General features: G+C 43.6%; 1 protein-coding gene across 2 annotated transcripts in view; it reads left to right on the top strand.

Annotated features, from left to right (window-relative positions):
* Positions 1 to 2227: 2227 nt before the first annotated feature.
* LOC144498509 (sodium-coupled neutral amino acid transporter 4-like) overlaps positions 2228 to 24295 on the top strand; it is a 78550-nt gene continuing 56482 nt past the window's right edge. Inside the window, exon 1 of one of the 2 annotated variants that reach the window (XM_078219727.1) lies at positions 2228 to 2373. The gene's annotated coding sequence lies outside the window, so the exon portion shown is untranslated. The remainder of the gene's footprint in view (positions 2374 to 24295) is intronic. The other variant, XM_078219729.1, reaches the window with a different exon arrangement.

The raw sequence follows: 24295 nt of genomic DNA on the forward strand, positions 1-24295 counted from the left end.
TGATATTTTATTTACAATTGATATTCATAACTATGCATCAATTTGTCATTTTACATATATTGCTGGTCTGCAGAAATACATAGGCAGTTGAAGATCAGTCACCAACACATTGCTATTAAATGTTCATACAAGTTATAAAATGCAATATTTGTGCAGTCCAATAATGTTGCACTATAATTTTCAGAGATTTCATTGTGCACTGAGGAACAGTATCCATGAGTTATCCTACCATGAAGTGAACTTGTTGCACAATTTGAATGTATTATTTGTTCTCGCTTACAAAGGGAGCTATTGAAGGGCAGTATCCATTGGAAAATCAATGCACTGCACCATAAAATACAGCCATACAGGTTTCATTCCCATTTCTCTGATTTCTCAACCTCAGTCAAGACTTAGAGGGAGGTATGCTGGCTATCAGTTTCTCCAGTGGAGAAAAATAAATGAGGGTGAGTTGGCACCATGTCATTCTTGCAACCTTCTAAGCAGCGGGTTCCAGAGTAGAATTGGCCAAAGCCGGAGTCTGGTTGAATATTGTCAATGGTTGCTAGGCTGAGAGACCTGAATAAGAGGAAAGATCATTAGGAAAAAACAAATCCATGGAGGTTATAATGCAGAAATAGGCTATTCAATCTAAATAATCTGTCTTTATCCCCATGTTGCCAGGACTTGAAAATTTCAGCTATGAGGAGAGATTATATAGGCTAGGATTGATTCCCTTAGAGCAGAGCAGGCTAATGTGGCACAAAGGTTAGCACTGCTGCCTCACAGCTCCAGGGACCCAGGTTCAATTCTAGCCTTGGTGACTGTGTGGTGTTTGCACATTCTCCCCGTGACTGTGTGTTTCCACCGGGTGCTCTAGTTTCCTCCCACAGTCCAAGATGTGCAGGTTAGGCGGATTGGCCATGCTAAATTGCCCATTGGTGAACAAAGGTCTGTAGGTTAGGGGGATTAGCCATGGGAAATGTGTGGGGTTATGGGGATAGGACGGGGGAGAGGGCCTGGGTAAGACACTCTGTCAGAGTTAGTACAGGCTTGATAGGCTGAATGGCCTGCTTCTGCATATTTCTGCATTCTATGATAAGCGGTGATCTAATTGAGGTGTACAAAATTACGAGGGACCTGGACGGGGTAGAAAGACTTGTTTTACCTTCGCGGAGGGGTCGATTACCAGCCATCATAGAACTAAGGTGATTTGTCGATGAATTAGAGGGACATAAGGAATTTTTTTCACGCAGAGAGTGGTGGGCATCTGGAATTCAACTGCCTGAATTGGTGGTTGAGATGGAAACACTCAACTCATTTAAAAAGGTACCTGGATCGGTATCTGAAATGCTATGGACCAGGTGCCGGAAAATGGGATCAAAATGAGTGGCTAGTTTATTTTTTCTCTTTCTGGGCCAGCACAGACACTGTGGGCTGAATGGCCTCTTTTTGCATGGTAACTTTTCTACATGAGCAAATAGGCCAATTAAAAAGTGGCTGAACGTTCAAACTAACAAATTAAGGGCATATATAATTTAAGTTACGTATAAGGAGAACATTTGCTGCCAATGAGCATCTTCATAAAGCAGAGGTCAGAATGTACATCAAGTGTTAAAAAAACAGAAGAAGTTAAAGACAAAATACTGTGGATGCTGGAATCTGAAACAGAAACAGAGAACGCAGAAGAAGTTTAAAGTTTATTCATTAGTGTCACAGGTAGGCTTACATTTAACCCTGCAATGAAGTTACTGTGAAAATCCCTTAGTTAGTTCTGCCAAAACAAAATGGGTTGACTGCATAAGTGCCTCGCACTGGTAATCAGGAGGAAGGGAAGCCGTTTCATTTGCACAGCAAGGAGATTGTGCCAGGCTGGAAAGCGGGAAGTAGCTTCTTTCAAAGCGAAAGATTAGTAAGAGATAAGAGTACACCCACGATTTGGGAGCGTACATTCTGCACCATAGCTGGTGGCACGGGTGCGCTTTTACAATGGGACAGGAATTACATACACCTTTTGTCTGCAACCCGGCTGAAGTGGGGTTTGCCCACACGCCTACGGGGTGGTCAGTTGTCTTTTGGAGGAAATCTCACTCCTTGCCTTGGGTTGAAATGTGCATCCTGTGTGCCCACAAACCCTTTGTGTTGTAGTAGCTCGCCCTGGACAGCTCCGTCTTGACTGGCGGCTCCCCGGTTTCCTGGGCGTGTCTTTCATTGATGAAACATGAGACTGTTTGCCTGCTTGGTTCACATGGTGGAAATTTCCACTATCTCCTCGCCACTGTTAAATGCAGAGGATCCCCCCACCCCCCCCTCCCGAACCATCCCTTACTCTGGAAATTACAATTCACTGTTGCTCCCGCTTTGTTGCTTGGTTCAAGTTGCAAAATTTAAAAGGTGGGTCTGATCCAAAATTAAAACAAAAGGAATTAGCTCGTTAATGCAAAAAAAAAGTAGATAACATTTAAGCTGCTTTTGTCAGTGTGTTGTAACAAAACCCAAACTGGTTGCAAGCTGAATTTTAAGATTGTAAGCGGGCGATGGGTTGGGGAGGGGGGAGGTTTGAATGAATATTCTCTGCTTATTAAAAACGTGTGAAAGTGTTGAGACAAATGACATTTATTTGGGGAAAAACGAACTGAGAGGCGTTAATATGTGCGTGAGCAAAGAATGTATTCAGTATTTGGGGAGAGTGGAGGGGGCAACAGGAAATTATCATTTTTTTAAATTCCAGTTTTAAAGTTTATTTACTGTTTTCAGTTTCGTATATAATTCCATGTGTGTTTGTGCAGTGCGACCGAACGGTGTGTTTTTAACCGCGCCTTTTGGATCGATTTCTGACAAAGCAATTTCATTTGTGATAATGGTGCTTTCTGTATTGTTGCAGCAATGTTTATTTTAACTTGCTAAACATTTCTACAAATGTTTGCTGATCTCCTGCATCCGAAGAATTGTTTATTGTTATATCAGATTGGACATATGGAGAGGAGAGGTGGGGGCAGTGAAATGCGTATAAAACTGCATGTCTTGAAGTCTATGTTGCTCACTTCTGTTACTTATTGTATTCGCCTTTTCTTATTTATTAAGAGAATATATCTACAGCTTACTGCTGAATCTTGCATGGGTGCTGTGATATGATCCATTTAGCCCCGGGTTAATGCCAGTCCTCTCGCCCGCCTGCTTCCCTGGCACATCACTTGGGGTACCCGCGGGACTGTAACCGAGCGGGGGAGAGGACATCGAGTTGGGGGGGCGGGCGGGTGTTGGCAGCTACTTACCTGTAAGGGGAGAGGGGGGATTGCAAGAGTTTCGGGATCTCCAGCCGGGGTTGAGTTGGCTCCTTGGGCGCTGCTGCTGCCATGCCACAAAGGCAGTGGGTAAGGGGACCCCGCCTAGCTTTCCCCCTCGCCCGGTCCTTGTCCACTCCTGCAACCTCCAGCAATTAATTCTAGCATTTCCCTTCTCGCCTCAGAGCCCAGTCCCAGGACAGGAGCCCCTGCTCCTGCATCAGTTCAAAACCCTCAGTCTGACCAGTTCCCATTATGCTTACCAAGTACTGCAGTGCCAATTCAAACCTGTCAAATTTTACTCACTGCCTTTTGTTCTCTGTGCTTCAAGATGTGCTTCAAGATCCCCGCCAGCCTTGAATAAATTCAAGAAGAATGTAATGCCAAATTTGTGCTGTTTTGTAAAGGTGCAGTCTCTCTCGCTATACTTGTCATTACAGGTCATACTTAAAATGTGCATTTGCATTTTATGTTAAACATTCTCTGGTGCCTACAGCTTCAGAGGTTTTACATCCAGTCCCTCCGCGTACAGTGACCGGAGGGTTCCAGACACTGGCCTCTTCTCACTGAACCTTAGAATCGCTGCTGCACTGAAGGAGGCCATTTGGCCCATCGAGTCTGCACCCCGTCTCTTACCCAGGCCCACACTCCCACCCTATCCCCACAACCTCATGTATTTACCCCGCTAATCCCCTTAAGCTGCACATCTTGGGACATCAAGCGGCAATTTAGCATGGCCAACCTGCACATCTTTGGAGTGCAGTGCAGAAGGAGGCCATTCAGCCCATTGAGTCTGCACCGACTCTCCAACAGAATATCCTATCCAGGCCGACAGCCCGCTCTGGTTTCATCCCACAGTCCAAAGATGTGCAGATTAGGTGGATTGGCCATGCTATATTGTCCCTTAGTGTCAGGGCGTTTACCAGGGTAAATACATGGGGTTATGGAGATAGGGTCTGGGTGGGAATGTTGTTGGTGCAGGCTCAATGGGCTGAATGGCTCCTTCTACACTGCAGTGATTCTATGAGCTCTGTCTAGCTGGTTTAACAACAACCGGGATTAGTCAAACCTGCCACCAGTGCATACAACTTCCAAAAAAAAACACGCACTTGGGAAAAACAAGACATTTTCTGTCCTAGAATAGAATCATAGAATCCCTACAGTGCAGAAGGAGGCCATTCGGCCCATCAAGTCTGCACCGACCACAATCCCACCCAGGCCCTACCCCCACATATTTACCCGCTAATCCCTCTAACCTACACATCTCAGGACTTTAAGGGGCAATTTTTAACCTGGCCAATCAACCTAATCCACACATCTTTGGACTGTGGGAGGAAACCGGAGCACACGGAGGAAATCCACGCAGACACAAGGAGAATGTGCAAACTCCACACAGACAGTGACCCGAGCCAGGAATTGGCGGAGTTTTAAAATTAGGGCTTCAGCATATTACAAGGACCAGGCAATTGCCGCACGTTTTACGCCAGATGGCATATTTTTCATCAACATTAGTTGCACTTCACCAAAGAATGACCAAAAAATGTATAGCCTCAACATTGTGCTATGAAATGGGGCAATTGATGACTTATTCTTGTACACCAGTGGGCGGCACGGTGGCACAGTGGTTAGTATCTCTGCCTCACAGTGCCAGAGACCTGGGTTCAATTGCGGCCTTGGGTGACTGCCTGTGTGGAGTTTGCACTTTCTCACCATGTCTGTGTGGGTTTCCTCCAGGCGCTTCAGTTTCCTGCCACAGTCCAAAGATGTGCGGGTTAGGTGCTAAATGACCCCTTAGTGTCCCAAGATGTGTAGGTTTGGGGGATTAGAAGGGGAAATGTGTGGAGTTACAGAAATAGGGTCTGGGTAAGATGCTCTGTAGGAGAGTCAGTGCAGACTTGATGGGCCGAATGGCCTGCTTCTGTACTGTAGGGATTCTATCATGATAAACAGTATGTAGTAAATATTTACCAAAATCAGTGTCCTGTCCTTGTACAGATTGCTTTCGGAAGACAAGATAGTACGTGCGATTCAACATTAAACCAAGCCCCTCATTTGCATTTCCTGGTTCCTCAGGAGGAGCTGGAAAATTCCATGGTACGAATGGAGAAATACAGATGAGTTCTCCCAGTGTCACGGCCAACATTCCTTCCTCAACTAATGCACCAAAAATAGATGCACTGATTCATGTTCATAAATTTTAGTTCCAATTTTAAGCAGAAATCATTGCAGTGTTATTTAATTTGCACCCTTATTCAAGCAATAACCCAATGGATGAATAAAGCCAGAGGCTTTAATCAGAATTTATTTAAAGTTGTATTTCATAAGTGAGCATTGTTGCCTGAGAAAGCATCGGGAAAATTACTTTTATAATATTTTTGTGACATGTTCTCCAAACTACAGTAAAACAAAGTAGGACAGTCCAAAGATCTGCAGGTTAGGTGGATTGGCCATGCTAAATTGTCCCATAGTATCCCCAAGATGTGCAGGTTAGATGGATTAGCCATGGGAAATGTGTGGGGTTACGGGGATAGGGCTGGGGAGAGGGCCTGGGTAAGATGCTCTGTCAGAGAATCGGTGTGGACTTAGTGGCCGAATGGCCTCTTCTGCACTGCAGGGATTCGACGATTCTATGAAGTAAAGCCAAGGACTTTATTTAATAAGAAAGATGTTTAAAAAACAGTCATGAGATATTTGTACAGATGGAATAGAAAGGAGGCAAATAGCTAGAACATTTGGTTGCTAGATCTAAATTTAATGCTTCTAATAGATAAGTAATTACATTGATAGAATAAATCAAAGTATAATTTGCATTACATGTATTTGATGGTGAATCACAGAAATGAAATTTTAAAAGCCATTCAGCGTGTTGGTGCTAGTACATTTTTTATTCATTGATGGGACATGGGCGTTGCTGGCTGGCCAGCATTTATTACCCATCCCTAGTTGCCATTTCAGAGGGCAGTTGAGAGTCAACCGCATTGCTGTGGCTCTGGAGTCACATGGAGGCCAGACCAAGTAAGAATGGCAGATTTTCTTCTTTTACTGTTCCTTCATTCTCCACAGTGCTCCGAGCAGCTGCTGATGGCTCCGAACAAATGCCCTCCCACTGTTCCCCCGACCCCATGGATTTAATCTTTTGATTTGATTTGATTTATTATTGTCACGTGTATTGGTATACAGTGAAAAATATTGTTTCTTGCGCGCTATACATACAAAGCATACCGTTCATAGATTACATAAGAGAGTGGGAAAGGATAGAGTGCAGAATATAGTTTTACAGTCGTAGAAAGATCAACTTAACATAAGGTAGGTCCATTCAAAGGCCTGATGGCAGCAGGGAAGAAGCTGTTCTTGAGTCAGTTGGACTGTGATCTTAGACTTTTGTATAATTTTCCCAATGGAAGAAGGTGGAAGAGAGTATGTCCGGGGTGCGTGAGGTCCTTGATTATGCTGGCTGCTTTTCTGAGGCAGCGAGAAGTGTAGATAGAGTCAATGGGTGGGAAGCTGGTTTGCGTGATGGACTGGAGTTACAATAGGTGAGGCAGTAATTGTACCAAAATCTCACCTATCTATTGGGTTAGTTTCTTCTGTGAGCCAAGAGGAGTTAGATGAAATCCAAGGCTGAATTTCAGGCAGTCCTCACTTCTGGTGTATTTATTAATGCTTATTTGGATGTGCATGTTTTAACAGATAGAAGTGTCCATGAGGTTTTTTGCTCATTATGTTTTGCAGTAGTGGGCATGAGGGGCAGGGGAATTTTTCTTTTGCATGGGGTAGGCAACAACCATTTTGGGCAGATTGTGACCTTTTACGCTTAAAATACTCTTCCTTTAATCCTTTTGTGTTAATGGCACTGCAGTAAGTTGTCAGACAGGTTTCCTTGGACTAAAGTAAGAAATTACTCTGTAAAAAAAACCAAACCTTTCCATCATTTGAATTTATAAAGCTAATACGGGAATTGTGTTTTTGCTGCAATTTGTATCATTAGAAAGACATGAAAAATGATTCCGTACAGCAGAGAAAACAACTCCAGTGTAGCTACTTATATAATAATATTCCTAACATTGTACTGTGAGTGGTTGCCTGGCATTAAGTGTTTGCCAGATACAACTTAATGACTGAATGCTGGAACAAAATATGTTCTCTTTCTGCAGAGATGATGAATCAATGCTATTTGCTAGTGAAAGCTTGGCAATTGAGACAAAGGTGATTGGAATGCGTGGAATTTGTAACTAGCTTGTAAAAAGGTATAGTAATGATTGATGCTTCGTTCTGCTGGTTACCTGATCAAAAGACCTTTTGTATATTATTCTTTCGAGGGAATGTGTGGGCATCACTGGCTAAGCTATCATTTGTTACCATCCCTAATTAATCCTGAGAAGGTGGTAGTTAGCTGTCCACTTGTACCACAGCAGTCCATGCGATGTTAGTGAGGGAATTTGACCCCAGGATAGTGAAGGAATGGTGATATACTCCCAAGTCAGGATGGTGAATGGCTTGAAGGGAACTTGCTAGTGCTCCAATGTATCTGCTGCCCTCGTCCATCCAGGTGGTAGAGGTTGTGGGTTTGGAAGGTGCTGTTGAAGTGAGGTGAGTTGCTGCTGTGCATCTGTAGATGCCACACTGCTTCCACTGTGCATCAGTGATGGAGGGAGCGGATGCTGAAGGTGGTGGATGGGTGCCAATCAAGTGGGCTGCTTTGTCCTGGATGGTGCTGAGCTTCTTGAGTGTTAGAGCTGCACTTATCCAGGCAAGTGAAGAGTATTCCATCACTCTCCTGACTTGTGCCTTGTAAATGGTAGACAAGCTTTGGCAAATCAGGAGGTGAATCCTCATCACAGAATTTCCTGCGTCTGACCTGCTCTTCTGGCCACAGTATTTATATGGCTAATCAAGGACAGTTTCTGGCCAAAGGAACCCCCAAGGATATTGTTAATGGGGAATTCAGCGATAGTGATGCCATTGAATGTCAGGAGACAATAATTAGATGCTCTCTTGTTGGTGATGGTCATTGCCTGGTACTTGTGTGGCATGAATGTAACTTGCCGCTTATCTGCCCAAGTCTGAATGTTGGCCAGGTCTTGCTGCATATAGATATGGAATGCTTCAGTATCTAAAGAGTCGTGAACATTGTAAAATCATCAGCAAACTAAGCTAGTTTCAGCTAATAATCTTGTTTGGCCGCATATATAAATTGACTACAGTAAAGTAAGGTGGAAAACTGTATTTTGAGACATTCTATCTAGAAAAGTCACAGAAGTTTAGGCTGCTTTGGTAAGTGTGGATATTTTTTTATTATGTCACAAGAAGGCTCACATTAACACTGCAATGAAGTTACTGTGAAAATCCCCTAGTCGCTACACTCCAGTGCCTGTTCAGGTACACTGAGGGAGAATTTAGCATGGCCAACGCACCTAACCAGTACGTCTTTCGGACTGTGGGAGGAAACCCACACAGGCATGGGGAGAATGTGCAGACTCTGCACAGAGAGTGACCAAAGCTAGGAATCGAGCCCAGGTCACTGTTAGGCAGCACTGTGCCACCGTACCACCCTACCACTGTATCCGAACAGGCGCCGGAGTCTGGTGACTGGGGGATTTTCACAGTAACTTCATTGCAGGGTGAATGTAAGCCTACTTGTGACACTAATAAATAAACTTGAAACTTTTCGTCATCTGCCCTAATATCTCAGTGGCAGTGACTCAGTGGCAGTTCTCCTGCGAAGAGCCTTCGGAAGTTTTACTATGTTACGGGAGTTATATAAATGCAAATTATTGTTGTTGTCATCCCCAGTTTGGACTGTAAATCCTCCTGTTTGTACCTACCACTCTAATTCAGGAACACCGTTAACGCTGCCTTAGCAGAGAAGAAATTTTTGGACTCACGTGGTCCCTTGCTACATGAGTAAACATTTGAGAGTGGGTATAGACAGCTGTGTGTCTTATATTCCTATCCAGATGTTATTCCTCCTGCTTTAAGCTGGTAAACAGACACCTTCAGCAAATCGTCAGATTGGAAGGGAGAATCGGGCCCACGGTACTGCTCCAACCGCACTGACACACAGAAATCAACTGCAGACGTAGATCAGCCTCTACATTTCTTCATTCTCTCCATCATTCACACATGATTTATTAACAATAGCCATATCGTCTTTCATAGATGATTCGATTGGATCCAGTGGATATGCAGACAAAACAAAACATTGACATGCTGGAATAGCTGGAGGGAAGGCAGCGTTAATGTCTTAGGTCATTGACCTTTCGTCAAAACAACTTCTGACAAGCGATCAGCAACCTGAAACATTGGGTGGGATTTTCCAGTCATTGCCAAAGCTCAGTGGACTTTTTGGCTGCCGCTCCAAATTTTCCATTCAGGGCCATGACTTTCATAGGCAGGACTGGAAGTTTTATTTTATCCATTCAAGGGGTATGGACATTTGCTAGCTAGGCCAACATTTATTGCTCATCCTGAATTGCCCTTGAGAAGGTGATGGTGAGTTGCCTTGTGGAGTAGGTACACCCACAGTGCTGTGAGAGAGAGAGAGAGCCCCAGGGTTTGGATCCAGTGACAGTGAAGAAACGGCGATGTATTTCCAGTTCAGGATTGTGAGTGACTTGGAGAGGAACTTCCAAGTGATGGTGTTCCCATGCATCTGCTGCCCTTGTCCTTCTGAATGGTAGCGGTCATGGGTTTAAAAAGTGCTGTATGAGGAAACATAGATAATAGGAGCAGCGGGAGGTCATTCCACCCTTTGAGCCTGCCCTGCCATTCAGTATGATCATGGCTGATCTTCTATCTCAATGCCATACTCCTGTGCTCTTCCCATATACCTTAACGAATTTAGAGTCCAGATATCTGTCTATTTTCTCCTTAAATGTATTCAGTGACTTAGCCTCCACAGTCTTCCACGGTGGAGAATTCCACAAGTTCATCACCCTCTGAATGAAGAAATTCCTCCTCATCTCAGTTTTAAATGACCTGCGCTGTATCCTGGGATTGTGACCCCTTGTCCTAGACCCTCCAGCCAGGGGAAACAACATCCAGTCTGTCCTGCCCTATCAGAATTTTATACCTTTCAATGAGCTCCCCTCTCATTCTTCCAAACTACATTGAATAAACACCTAATAAACCCAAACTCTCCTCATTCAACAATCCTGCCATCCCAGAATCAGTCTGGTAAATCTTTTGCTGCACTCCCTCCATGGCAAGGATATCCTTTCTTAGGCAAGGAGACCAAAAGTGCACACAATGCTCCAGTTGTGGTCTCACCTAGTCCCTGTACAGTTGTAGTAATCATAGGAATCATAGAAACCCTACAGTGCAGAAGGAGGCCATTCGGCCCATCGAGTCTGCACCGACCACAATCCCACCCAGGCCCTATCCCCACATATTTTACCCACTAATCCCTCTAACCTACACATCCCAGGACTCTAAGGGGCAATTTTTTAACCTGGCCAATCAACCTAACCCGCACATCTTTGGACTGTGGGAGGAAACCGGAGCACCCGGAGGAAACCCACGCAGACACGAGGAGAATGTGCAAACTCCACACAGACAGTGACCCAAGCCAGGAATCGAACCCGGGACCCTGGAGCTGTGAAGCAGCAGTGCTAACCACTGTGCTACCGTGCCGCCCTTAAGTAGTAAGACAGCCTTGCTCCTGTACTCAAGTCATCATGCAATGAAGACCAACACACTAAAGCCTTCTTAACTGCTTGCTGTACCTGCATGTTTTCTTTCAGTGTCTGGTGTACCCAGGTCAACATTTCCAAATCCGTCATCATTTAAATAATACTCTGCCATTCTGCTTTGCCTACCAAAGTGGATAACTTCACACTTACCCACGTTATACTGTATCTGTCATGTATTTGCCCACTTACTCAACTTGTCTAAATCACCTTGAAGTTTCTTGACATTCTCCTCACCATTCACATCCCATTCACATTTCATGTCATTAGCAAACTAGGCAATTTTACATTTGGTTCCCTCATCAAAATTATTCTTGTGTATTGTGAATAGCTGGGGCCCAAGCATTGATTCCTGTGGGATCCTACGAGTCACCGGCTGCCACTTTGAAAAAGACCCATTTATTCTTTCTCTCTGTTTCCTGTCTCAATCCATGCCAATATATTACCCCCCAATCCCATGTGCTTTAGTTTTGCACACTAACCTCTTATATCAGACTTTATCAAAAGCTTTCTGAAAATCTAAATGCACCACATTGACTGGTTCTCCCTTATCTATTCTACTTGTTATGTCCTCAAAAACTCCAGTAGGTTTGTCAAACATGATTTCCCTTTCATAAATCCATATTCACTTTAACTAATCAAAGAATCATAGAATGGGCATAGTTGGGCACAGTAAGAAGACTCACAACACCAGGTTAAAGTCCAACAGGTTTATTTGGAATCACGACCTTGTTCGCAGCAAATTGTTGCAGCAGACTACCCAGCCTTCAGGAAAACAGCGACCATGACACCACACAACCTCTGCAAAACGTGCTGGATCATCGACATGGAGACCACAATCACACATGAGGACACCACCCACCAGGTACACGGTACATACTCATGTGACTCAGCCAACATTGCCTACCTCATACGCTGCAGGAGAGGATGTCCCGAGGTGTGGTACATCTGCGAGACCATGCAGACGCTACAACAACGGATGAACGGACACCATGCAACAATCACCAGGCAGGTGTGCTCCCTTGCAGTCGGGGAACACTTCAGCAATCAAGGGCATCCAGCCTCCGATCTTCGGGTAAGCGCTCTCCAAGGCAGGCTTCAAGACACACGACAACGCAAAATTGCCAAGCAGAAACTGATAGCCAAGTTCCACACGCATGAGGACGGCCTCAACCAGGATCTTGGGTTCATGTCGCGCTACATGTAACCCCCACCATACTGCATGGGTTTTGCAAAATCCTACTAACTGTCCTGGCTTGAGACAATTCATTCCACTTTAACCTCTCCACTCACACTGTATCTGTAAAGACTTGATTACCTGTAAAGACTCGCATTCCAACCATTTTTCACATTCCAATCTGTGATTATCTTGCAATTGTGTCTTTGCCTATATATGCCGTGCTTGTGAACCTACCTCCACTCACCTGATGAAGGAGCAATGCTCCGAAAGCTCGTGATTCCAAATAAGCCTGTTGGACTTTAATCCGGTGTTGTGAGACTTCTTATTATGCTCCTGCAAATCAGCACAGAGGACCTTCAGAAACATTGCAGAGTGCTTCCAGACACAAAGATTGTCAAAAGCTACCTGCAATTTGGGTGTCTGGCCTTTTATTAATGCGGGCCCCAGAATGCAACTTCACACCTGATCACAAATGAGTTGACTGGACTAGCGCCACCCCAATTCAGAACCCTGACATTACAGCGGTTGAGGTTTTGTTGTGTTCAGGATGGGAATGTGCCATCAGTCAGACATTACCAGCAAACTGCAGTTCAATTTTCAAATTGTGCAAATAGAATTTGCTGAGCGAACAAAAAATGGCACAGAACTTTGGTGGCTCTTCATGACAATGCAACAATATGAAACATGTTCCAATTGTACTTAACACAACAGTCAGAATGAGTAAGTGTACCTTATCCAGGCAACCCTACATATACGTATAATAAGATCAGTAATAATCACCAGATTCATTATGTGGCACTCTAGATTATAGAGTTTGGAAATAATCCAGGTGATTAAAACTTTTGTATGAAATTCTTCTCTTGCTGTTTAAACAGAGGTGTAAACCCATTTTGGTTTGGTTACCAATGTAGGTCTGTGACAGACTGAGTAAGAATGATAATGCACTTTTAAAATGTTGTGAAATCTGCAGTTGGTTGGTATTTTTCCGTTTCTTTAAGCATTGCCCAATGGGCACCAAGAAATGCTCATATTCTGAGGGAACATGGGTTTGAAAGATGGCACAATGAACTATCTAACTTTAATTGTAAGTAGAGGGCATGTAGAAACATCAGATCAAAATATGGCAGCATATACCGTTTGGCACAGTGGCACAATGGTTAGCACTGCTGCCTTACAGTGCCAGAGAAAGAGTTCAATTCCTGGCTTAGGTCACTATCTGGATGGGATCTGCACGTTCTTCCCGTATCTGCGAGGGCTTCCTCTGGGTGCTCTGGTTCACTACCGCAGTCGAAAGACGTGCTGGTTAGATGCATTGTCCATGCTAAATTCTCCCCTAGTGTCCCCGAACAGGCTCCGGAGTGTGGCAACTAGGGGATTTTCACAGTAACTTCATTGCAGTGTTAATCTAAGCCTACTTGTGACACATAAATTTTAAAAATCAAAGAAATATCTATTGGCAAAAGGTAGTGGTTTGGCATTAGCATAAATGAGGAGCTCAAATAAAGGCAAAGGGCAGGATTTTCAGGGTCACCCCTGGCAGATGTGGCGAACCAGCCAAAAGTCCATAGACTTCGGTGGGACTGGAAGATCCCAGCAAGTAGGGCCAGAAAATTCTAGCCATGGTGTTTTATAAACATTGTTACGACCTGTGAGGACACATGTCAGGACTTGGCCTTTCTTTTTCATGCCCCATTTAATCATATCAGGGTTTTATTTGTAGTTTATAAAGGTGAAGATATTCATTCCGTGTCTGTGCTTAACCATTTAAGTGCTGATTGCAAAGCCCTCAGTCCACCAGGCTTTCTTGAGTTTAAGCACAAAGGGGATTTGTTTTTATTATGCTAAAAACCGCCCCAAGTAAACATATAAAGTTAATTAAAAAGATAAACACTTGTCCCGACCTTCACAACACACACAAGCATGCAAAATTACAAGTTGCACAGAAGGGGAGGTTAACTTTTGGCCAAATTAAGATTCATTGATAAAAGACAAGAAAAGTAGATGGTTCACTGTTTAAGAGTCCTTCACTGTTGCTAGTGGCTGAGGCAGGTTTTGTTAGACTGGTCTTCAAATTCCACTGGGGTTGGGACCAATGTAAACTGTAATTTCTGGGGCCCGTGATGGATTCTCTGTGATGGATTCCACAATGTAGCAGTGATAGGGGCCTATATTTTAGCCACTTCGGGAAGCAGACGTTCTGGTGTTCTAAAAGCTGTCCAGGCGCTCAGCCAAGCATGCATAATAAGGTTTGGCTGAGAGTCCGGACAGCCATTATAATATGCAACACCTGCACCCCTGAGGAAACATTGTTGGATTGACAGCTCACTTTCTTTTCACCCAACTCAGTGAAAATCCAGCCATAGATTAATTTACGGAACAGAGGGAGGCCATTTGGCCCATCAAGTTCATGCCAGCATTCCCCATTCAAAACAATGTACCTTAACACCAATGTCAAAAGGACAAATCAGTTTCACCACTCTTTTTTTTCTTTCATAATTAAACCAATAAATGTGAGCCCTTCAACAATCTATAGGATTAATAACAATTTAATAGTAACCATGTCTGAGTGAGAATTGGCAGTATAAGATGAATCAATGAAAGGTCCTGTCTCGAACTCTGAACAGTCTGGTGATTATTTTGTGTTGGGTGTTCTGTACACTGCATACACGTTCTCCTGATGAGCAGCGAACTTTACTCTCTAAATGTGATGAGTTTGATGTTGATCAATTCATGTTCTGATGTAAGCATACACTGAACCTGTTCACTCCATATGCAAGTCAATGATCCATTAAACTCTGCAATCTAGCTCTCTACTGACATGCATACATGGATCTGTTTGTTAAAAGCTACCTCTGGGGATGTAGCTTGTTTATGATTTAACTTGGTTCATTAACATCATAAGTATTTTTGTCCTCCATTACACCATGGATACTTTTTCCACCAATACGATTCCCCCGAATTACCCATTATGTCACCTGGTCCTGTCATTTGATCCAAATCCTGGAACTCCCTAACAGCGCTGTGGGTGTACCTACACCATGTGGACTGCAGCAGCTCAAGAAGGCAGTGATCACCTTCTGAAGGGCAATTAGGGATGGGCAACAAATACTGGCTGAGCCAGGAACAACACATCTCATAAATGGGATGGCAGCATGGTGGCACAGTGGTTAGCACTGCTGCCTCACAGCTCCAGCAACCCGGGTTCGATACTGGCCTTGGGTCACTGTCTGTGTGGAGTTTGCACATTCTTCTGTGTCTGCGTGGGTTTCCTCCGGGCGCTCTGGTTCCTCCGACAGTCCACAGTTGTGCAGGTTAGGTACATTGGCCATGCTAAATTGCCCATGCTAAATTGCCCCTTAGCATTCCCAAGATGTGTAGGTTATATGGGTCAGCCATGGAAAATGTGTGGGGTTACAAGGATAGGGCGGGGGTTAGGGCTTGGGTAAGATGTTCTGTCGGAGAGTCGGTGCAGATTCGATGGGCCAAATGGCCTCTTCTGCACTGTATGGATTCTCTGATTCTATGATTTAAAACATTTCTCTATCACAAAGGCTGCTGACCTTCATGTCCATAACATTTTCCTCCTCAGTCTTTTACATAGTTAATCTGCTGCCGAAATCCTCACCCATTTGTCACCTCCAGACTCAACTATTTCAATGCTCTACTGGCCGGCCTCCCATTTCCCACCCTTGAGAATCGACCATTCTAAATTATGCTACCAATATCCTATCCCACACTAAGTCCCACCCTGTCATCACTGGACTGGGTTAACTTCCAATCCGCCAACACCTTTCATCTTAATGTCTAAATCGCTTCACTCCTCTGTATCTCTGTAACGTCTTTCAGCCCTATCTCTGGCCTCTAATACTTCCCACATTGTTTTCCAACTCCCTCTGATACCACACTATTAGCCCTGTCTTCAGCTGTCCAGGGCCTATGCTTTGCTATTGCTGCCAGAAGTTCATTTGTCTCTCCACATCCCTTTAACCATTCTTCAAATCCATTTCTGTAATCAAACTTCACTCCCTCTATGACTCTGGCATCAGTTTATTTTCCTCCTGCCTCTGTGCAGAACCTGCTACCATGCACACTGTAAACCCAGGTTGTTGTAATAGATATGGATAAAAATTTTAAGCTTGGATCTACCCACCACACTTCAAGGTGATATTATTTGTCACATGTTACTGATGCAAAGCAATCATGTGAAATTTATAAAGAGCTAACGATCAGGTTCTAGGTGACTTAAGCAAACTATTAAGCAACCTTGGAGGGCCGAAGGGCCTGTTTCCTGTGCTGTACTATTTACATTGAGCAGAATGTGCTCATTTTCAACACCTCCCCGCAATACTCGAATTACAGCCTTAAGGCAACAAGTCAGGTTAACAGCTAAACGTCACATACACCAGAGATCTACATCCAGCGAGACGCATAAAAATCCAGATCCAGACACCAGACTGCTCATGCATGATATTGTGTGTGATCTGCCTTCGTGTCAAGTAAACAAACAAGTCTACAACAAGCTTGTACACACATAAGCAAATAAAATCAACTTAATGGAGCACAGGGAAATATGGACATTATATTCAAAAAGAGGAACAGGTTTCATAGAAAAGGAGTCACTTTATAAGGTAGGGGATAAGGCAGTGGGTTGTGGAGTATCCAATAGGTTGTGCAACTGCAATCTGAGGGGTTATGATACAGTCTTTTATTATATATATATCTATCTTGTCAGTACTATCAATTATTGACCGCACTTATCAGAATTGCTAACTTAAATTCAATAATGAGACCTGAGTGAACTCACTTCCATTGACTAATGTCAATCCAACCAAAAATAAATGCACTTACATGAAGTTATTTGATCGCTTCTACTTGCACTTTTCATGCCACAGATTTCAAGCAAGTAATTTGAAATGCAGTATCATTTTTCAACTAATAATTCATCACAAGAGCTAGGTGGATTTCCAGTTGTTCTGACATCAGCAAATCTACATTGACCAATGACTTGAGAGATTGACAAATCCAAATGGAGCAAAGTCCCTGGAAGGCACAAGAAATATTTTAACATGCTAAGACCTCCTATGTTTTCGATGCAGTCGTTATTCAATGTACAGCATCGTGATTTCCTTATTTGCAAACTTGCCCATAACCTAAATCTCACTAAGTTCCCATTCACCCAACGCCTTTGTGTGCCCCGGCCTACATTTTGCCCCCAATCTAACAATGTCTCAGTTTGATCTTTATGTTCAAATCCCCCCCATGGCCTCCAACCTCATTATCCCTATGACTTCCTCCAATCCTACAATCCTCCAGCTTTAATCCCTCATAAATTATTTCCTTTGCCTCACCATTGGCAGCCATGCCTTCAGCCATCTACCCTCTAAACTCTGGAATTCCCTCTCTTTAAGACTTTGCTTATATCTTACCTCTTTGAGCAAACATTCGATCACCAGTTCCAATGTCTCCTTCATTGACAGCAGCATTTCACGTCTGATTAATGCTCCTTTGCAACACCTTGGGATGTTTTATTACATTTTAAAGGCTATGTAAATATTAGAAACATAGAAAACAGGAGTGGGAAGAGGTCATTTGGCCCTTTGAGCCTGCTCCACCATTCATTAGGATCGTGGCTGATCATTCAACTCAATTAATTTAAGAATATAATTTAAGAAGGATGATCAAGCATATCCAAGGAAATAGGGACGAGTCAGCATAACATCAGCAGTGTGAACACTAATTAAACTTCAATAGAAGATAAAATAAAGGACAGTTTAGAAACCAAAAAAGGGTATGAATTTCTACTTCATTGAATTCAATGGGTGGCATGGTGGCACAGTGGTTAGCACTGCTGCCTCACAACACTAGGAACCTGGGTTCAATTCCCAGCTTGGCTCACTGTGCGGAGTCTGCATGTTCTCCCCGTGTCTGCATGGGTTTCCTCCAGGTGCTCCGGTTTCCTCCCATGGTCCAAAGATGTGCAGTTTAAGTGCATTGGACATGCTAAATTCTTTCTCAGTGTACCCGAACAGGCGCTGGAGTGTGGCAACTAGGGGATTTTCACAGTAACGTCATTGCAGTGTTAATGCAAGCCTACTTGTGACACTAAAAAATCAACTGAACTTTAGAAAATGCAAGTGCTGGATCTAACTGCTTCTTGAAAATGTTCAAAGTTTTGGCCTCAACTACCTTCTGTGGCAGTGAATTCCATAGTGTGACCACTCTCTGGGTGTAAAGATTTCTCTTCACCTCTGTCCTAAATGGTCTACCCTATATCTTCAGACTGTGACCACCCCCACCATCAGGAACATCCTCCATGAATCCATCCTGTCTAGGTCCTGTTAGAATTTTATAGGTTTATATGAGATCCCCTCTCACTCTGCTGAACTCCAGCCAGTACAATCCTAACCTATTCAATCTCTCCTCATAAATCAGTCCCACTATCTCAGCAATCAGTCTGGTAAACCTTTTCTGCACTCCCTCTAGAGCAAGAACAGAAGTTGGTACGAGAAGCAAAAATGAGCTTGCGAATGAATAAACCTATTTTCTTTGGTTACCTTATTCTTGATACATTGTCCTGTAATAGAACTGATATGTTCTGACGATTTGTTTTGATAAGGTTGTGGAAAAATCCCTCAGTGATAATAACTCAATGTTCCGATGGCCCCTTATCTATGGGGCGAGCAATTGCCTCACATTTGAATGACCAGCTGATAGGATAGTAAAATCTTCTCTGGAAACTGAGTTATGGACTTGTGCCCAGAAATAAGATATCACTCTACAAAAGTGGTTTCACTGAAGAATGGTGCAGCCGTCCAGAAAGCGGTATCTGTGCTGAGTTTTTTTTCTCTTCAGTTAAAGGCAATAACAGATGTGGGAGACTAACTTTTTGAACGGAGCTTTGAGCTTACATGATTAATCAGCTTTGCTATGTTTGCTTTTTTTAAATCAAGCTGAGAGACTTTTACCTTACATTGTTCTTTTCTAATTCGAGGTTTGATAATATATATATTGATTTGTAATCTTCTTTAAGTAAGAGATGTGAGTGGATTCTACCCCAGCCTGTTTGTTTGAAAGGGATGTGTTCTTTATTTAGAAAGCTGAGACATTTCCACTTCCATTCTTACTAACTCCGACCCCTTCCCAATAAATGTGCTATCTCAGGTAAATAATGATTTTCAGTTTGCTTTACATGAAAGATGTTAAGACTGCATTCCACATTGTTCAGTTTGTGGGAGGTGGAGTGTAACTTTTGTTGAATGGTAGGTTGGGCCTGTCAAGATAATCACCCTCAAAGGTACTTTTTTCTATCTTGAGTAGCAAGAAATAACCCCAAAAATTATCGAAGTATTTGATGTGTAAACATTTCCAGATATTAGATGTCAAACCTGGTGTGATTACTTTATTTTTAATTGGCACAATCGTTATTAAAGAACTTCAGGTTAGTATAAATTACTTATCTGCGTACAGTTGTGCTAAATGAATCTGCGCTAAGTGAATTGCTCATTTGTAGACATGATGGGATGAATGGCCTCTTTCTACCCTGCACTGGTTCTGTGATTCAGTTGTTAACATTTTGATATCAAAATGGACTGGGGACACACCACAATTACCAGCAATATTAGCAGAGGAATATAGGGTGCGATTTACCCAAAAGCGCCCAACAGGCAGGAAAATGGGAGGTTTTCCCACATGTTTTTTGGGCGAGCTTAGTTAAATGAATTTGCAGCACTCTAGCACTCTGTGTGACACAGAGGCCATCAGATGATTCACACCAGTAGAGGGGGATGGTGGGGGGGAGGTGGGGGGGGGGGGGTGCAAGGCCTAATCTTGCTTGAAAGGCCAGCAACAGATTGCTGAGGGGGCCATTGGGCATGCGCCGATCTGCCAGTATATTGGTAGATCAGTTGACATGCTCCCCCCTCCCCCACCTTCCCGGACATCACCCATTCCCGGCGCGAGGGTGATCACTCCATAAATAACAGCCTGGGAGATTCGCAACCGGCCAGATGCCGGCCATGATTCTCGCTTTTGGCCTTCCACTCAAATTTCCCAGCACAACAGGCCGGGAAAACCGCACCCGTCATGCCTTTAAATTTTGGATCACCACATTCAGACTATTTGTTAAGCTCTGTCCAAATCTATCTCTATCAGCTTGCCTCAGTCACGCCACTTTTTCCCTTGGAGTCAGAAAGCAATTTGTTCAAACCCCCATCCCAAGAACCTGGACACGTGACCTAAGCTAACTGTGAGGACCAGTGGAATCTGGGGGTGCATGCAGACTAATTCTTGAAGGTTGAAGGATATCTTAAAAGAGTGGTTAACAAAATATACAGGATCTCAGGCTTCATAAATGGAAGCATCGAGTACAAAAGCAGGAGAGGTATGAAGCTCTGGTTAGGCCCTAAGTAGAATATTGCATCCAGTGGTCACCTCACTTGAAGAAGGATGCGGAGGTCCTTGAGAGATTGCAGAGAGGATTTACCAAAATGGTTCCAGGGATGGGGGGATTTTAGTTGTAAGATCAGGTTGGAAAAGCTGAGCTTCAGGGGAGATTTGAAAGAAGTGTACAAGATTATGACAGGTTTGGATGAGTTAGATGAGGAAAAAACTGTTCCCATTAGCTGAAGATGAGGGGACAGAGATTTAAGGATTTGGGCAAGAGATGCAGGGGGAATGCAAAGAGTTTTTTTTATACATCGAGTGGTAATGACCTCGCTGCCCATAAGGGTTGTGAAAGTAAAAAATAAATTTGTTGGGCACATGTAGGAAAGAAGCCTAAACCTTCAGGGCTATGCAGAGAGTGGAGCTGACTGAGTGGCACAGTGGTTAGCACTGCTGCATCACTGCACCGGGATCCCGGGTTCAATTCCAGCCTTGGATGACTGTCTGTGTAGAGTTTGCACGTTATCCTCATGTCTGTATGGGTTTCCTCCGGGCGCTCTGGTTTCCTCCCACACTCCAAAGATGAGCGGGTTAGGTGGATCGGCCATGCTAAATTGTCCTTAGTGACAGGGGGACTAGCAGAGTAAATACTTGGGGTTTGTTGTCAGTGCAGGCTCAATGGACCGAATGGCCTCCTTCTGCACTGTAGGGATTCTATGAAAACTACCCCTAGGAAAACTGGTATTGATTTGATGGAACAGTTGGCCTCCTTCTGTGCTGTATTTAACTTAACTTCCTCATTGTAGGATTGAAGGAATGTTATGATGTTGAAAGTGCCACATTTTGCATGAGATGCTATTGAAGTTCTCCTAGAATCCTGGCGGGCATTTATCTCTACATTGCATTCAATAAAATGTTTTGGGTGAAATTTACCCATCCCGCCTGCCATGGGAATCGTAGCAGCTGGGACACAGAGCATGCAAAAGGTCCGTTGACCTTAGGTAGGATTTTCCGGCCTTGGGGCAAGCACTGCTGGAAAATCCCACCCATTGGCTATAGAAATCTTAAGGAAAATTGCTGTTTGAATGTAAATCGATATTCTTATGGGATGGTTTCTGGGAACGTTTCTCCCCAATTTATAAAAAAATGAACGTTTTTCAAAACAAAATTGTTTGTGAGGAGTGTGAAGATTGTCATTTTCCTCCCCTCCTCTCCTGAAAACATTGGCTTGTGCTCCTGGAGGATTGTTCTACAACTCCATGGCCACTAGATACCCTCTGATGCCCACCCCAAGTGGTTTAACCAAATATGTGAACATAGACGGTGCATTAGCAGGCTATTTAACTTGAAAATAGCAGTCGCAGCCTAGTCCAATTCTGTCCTCTCATCAGTGCCTGGATTTTCATCCTTGAGGTGAGTAGAGTGAGTCAGGAAAATTTCTGGCTCAATTCTATTGCCTCAGGAGAAAGTGCCTCCAAAGGCAGAATCTTCATTGATGGGGGCTGAGTGCAGGCTAGAGCCAGGCCAGCCAGACCTGGGAAGAAGTGTAGACATGGACACAGGGGCGCGGAGTTTGGCTGTTTAAAGGCCCCTCCCCCCCTCAGTTTGTCGTGCTCTGTCCCAGTGAAAAGAAAGACCCTCCACCCCTCACACCGTCTTCACCCTCCAAACACTCTCCATGCCACAAACCCTTGTCAGCGGAGAGCCCAAACCAGCTATTATAATAATAGGACACCTGTGCCCGAAAGGAATTGTTTGATTGACAGCTCAGGCTCTCCAATCTCTGCAGTCAATTTCACAATGTTTGTTAGCACAAGTTAAGTGGTTTAAAGGGTTTGTGTGTTTTGAAACGTCAAAGGGCCTGGATGTTTGACACTTTTATTTGCTTGCAAGCCAGACTTTTTTTTCAAGCATAGGAGAAAGTTATCAATGGATTACCTTTTTTTCAAATCTTTTTTGTTATACATTCCACTATACACTATATGGTTCAATGGGCATGGAAGGGCCATATCTTGCAATAGGAGGCATGAGGGGACATGGGGGTGGTGGAAGGGCAGAGTTCAGTTAAAGGGGCACATGGGAGACCTTTTGAAATTACCTTTTAAAGGCTCCCTCATGCACACCAGGGTTCACCTCTCCTCTCAGGAGTCCTGAACCACGACTTTATAAAAACCTGGCCTGACTCCATGAAAATTACAGAGCAGTGGAGCACACCTATCTCCACAATGGAGCCGGCCACGTCGGGACAAGACCCAGCCTATACTCTTTAAAGAGGCTCTCAAAAATTAGACAGCCTGGAAATGGGGTCAGGAATCCCATAATCTGGATCCGACCGCCATTTCTGAAGATGTCTTGAGTCAACCTGACTGAGTGAAAATCCAGTCTGAGGTGTAGACATTTCCACAGCATACTGATCAAGCCCAGGCCGATTCAGCCTCTCTCCCCAGTGAAAAAAGGCACTCAAACCTACTGCTAAGGCAGTAAAACAAATGACTGCCTTTGCATCCAGCAAGTGCCAGCCACTTCTCAAGACACTGATAGAATTCAACTTCTACAGCATAAGTGAGGTATAAAATCATGAGACCTTTTATTTGCTGTTACGGTACTTAATCTTTCACTTGTTCATTATGTGCTCAAACTGAAGAGCTTGCAAGATTGTCTGAGTGCCTAAGAACTACCATTGCAATTGGGATCCATCTTACCACAACTGGTATTAAGCTTCTATTGTGAACAATAGACAAAAATAAAAAGCTTGTAATTCCTTACTTGCAGTAGCTGACATGACGATTGTACATTACTGATGACACTCATATAAGGCTGAATCAGTCAGTAAACTTAAACACATATTCCTACATCATATCTTGGGTGAGTAATGCTTACACAGTAATGATTGTGGTGTCTTATTTTCTGGAGATAACTACAGAAGGTTGAAGAGAGGCACAGTGGTATGTATGCAGAATGCTCTCTAATTTCTTTTCATGAATAAGACTCTAATTTCAACTTGTGCTTGTTTTTGTGCTGCACTGTCGGTCTATATATTTTTCAAAGTGCTGTGGGGAAGGTAATATTAAGATTTCACCAATATATTTCCAGTTGGATAGTTTAAATCATGCAGCAAAGGAAATTTCTTTTTAATTTAGCTTCTGGTCCTCCTTAACTATTTTAGCTAAGGCTCAGTGATTCCAAGGGGGTCATTTGGTACAATGGGTAGCCCCCTGCTTCCGAACCAGAAACTCTGGGTTCGGGTCCCACCCCACGGCCAAGGAAGTGTGGCCTCCCAACACACATCAATAGCAGGCAAGAATGGGACAGATTCCAGGTCAGGCACGCTTTATCCAGAGTGGTGTCCCTCAAGCTATAAGGCTCTGGTGACGGGCGAGTGACCTATTCCAGGCCTTGCTGAGGGAATAGATGAAAGTCTGCCTTGTCTACTGTGAAGTCTGGAAAGAAAAACCAAAGAGAGTAGGCATAAATGAGTCAATTTTAGGTTGTGATATAATGAGTGGAGTGCCACAGGGATCACTGCTGAGGTCTCAACTATTTACAATTTATATCAATTACTTAGATGACAGGACTGAATGAATGCTGATGACACAAAGATAGGCAGGGACGTAAACTGTGCAGAGGACAGAAGGACTCTGCAAAGGGATTTAGATAGGTTAAATGAGTGGGCAAAAATTTGGCAGATGAAGTATAATGAGGGAAAAATTTGAACTTGTCCGTTCTGTCAGGAAGAATAAAAAAGCAGCAAATTATTTTAAATGGAGAGAGATCTCAGAAGC

The sequence above is a fragment of the Mustelus asterias genome, chromosome 9 (genome assembly GCF_964213995.1).
Source record: "Mustelus asterias chromosome 9, sMusAst1.hap1.1, whole genome shotgun sequence".
Classification (NCBI taxonomy): Eukaryota; Metazoa; Chordata; class Chondrichthyes; order Carcharhiniformes; family Triakidae; genus Mustelus; species Mustelus asterias.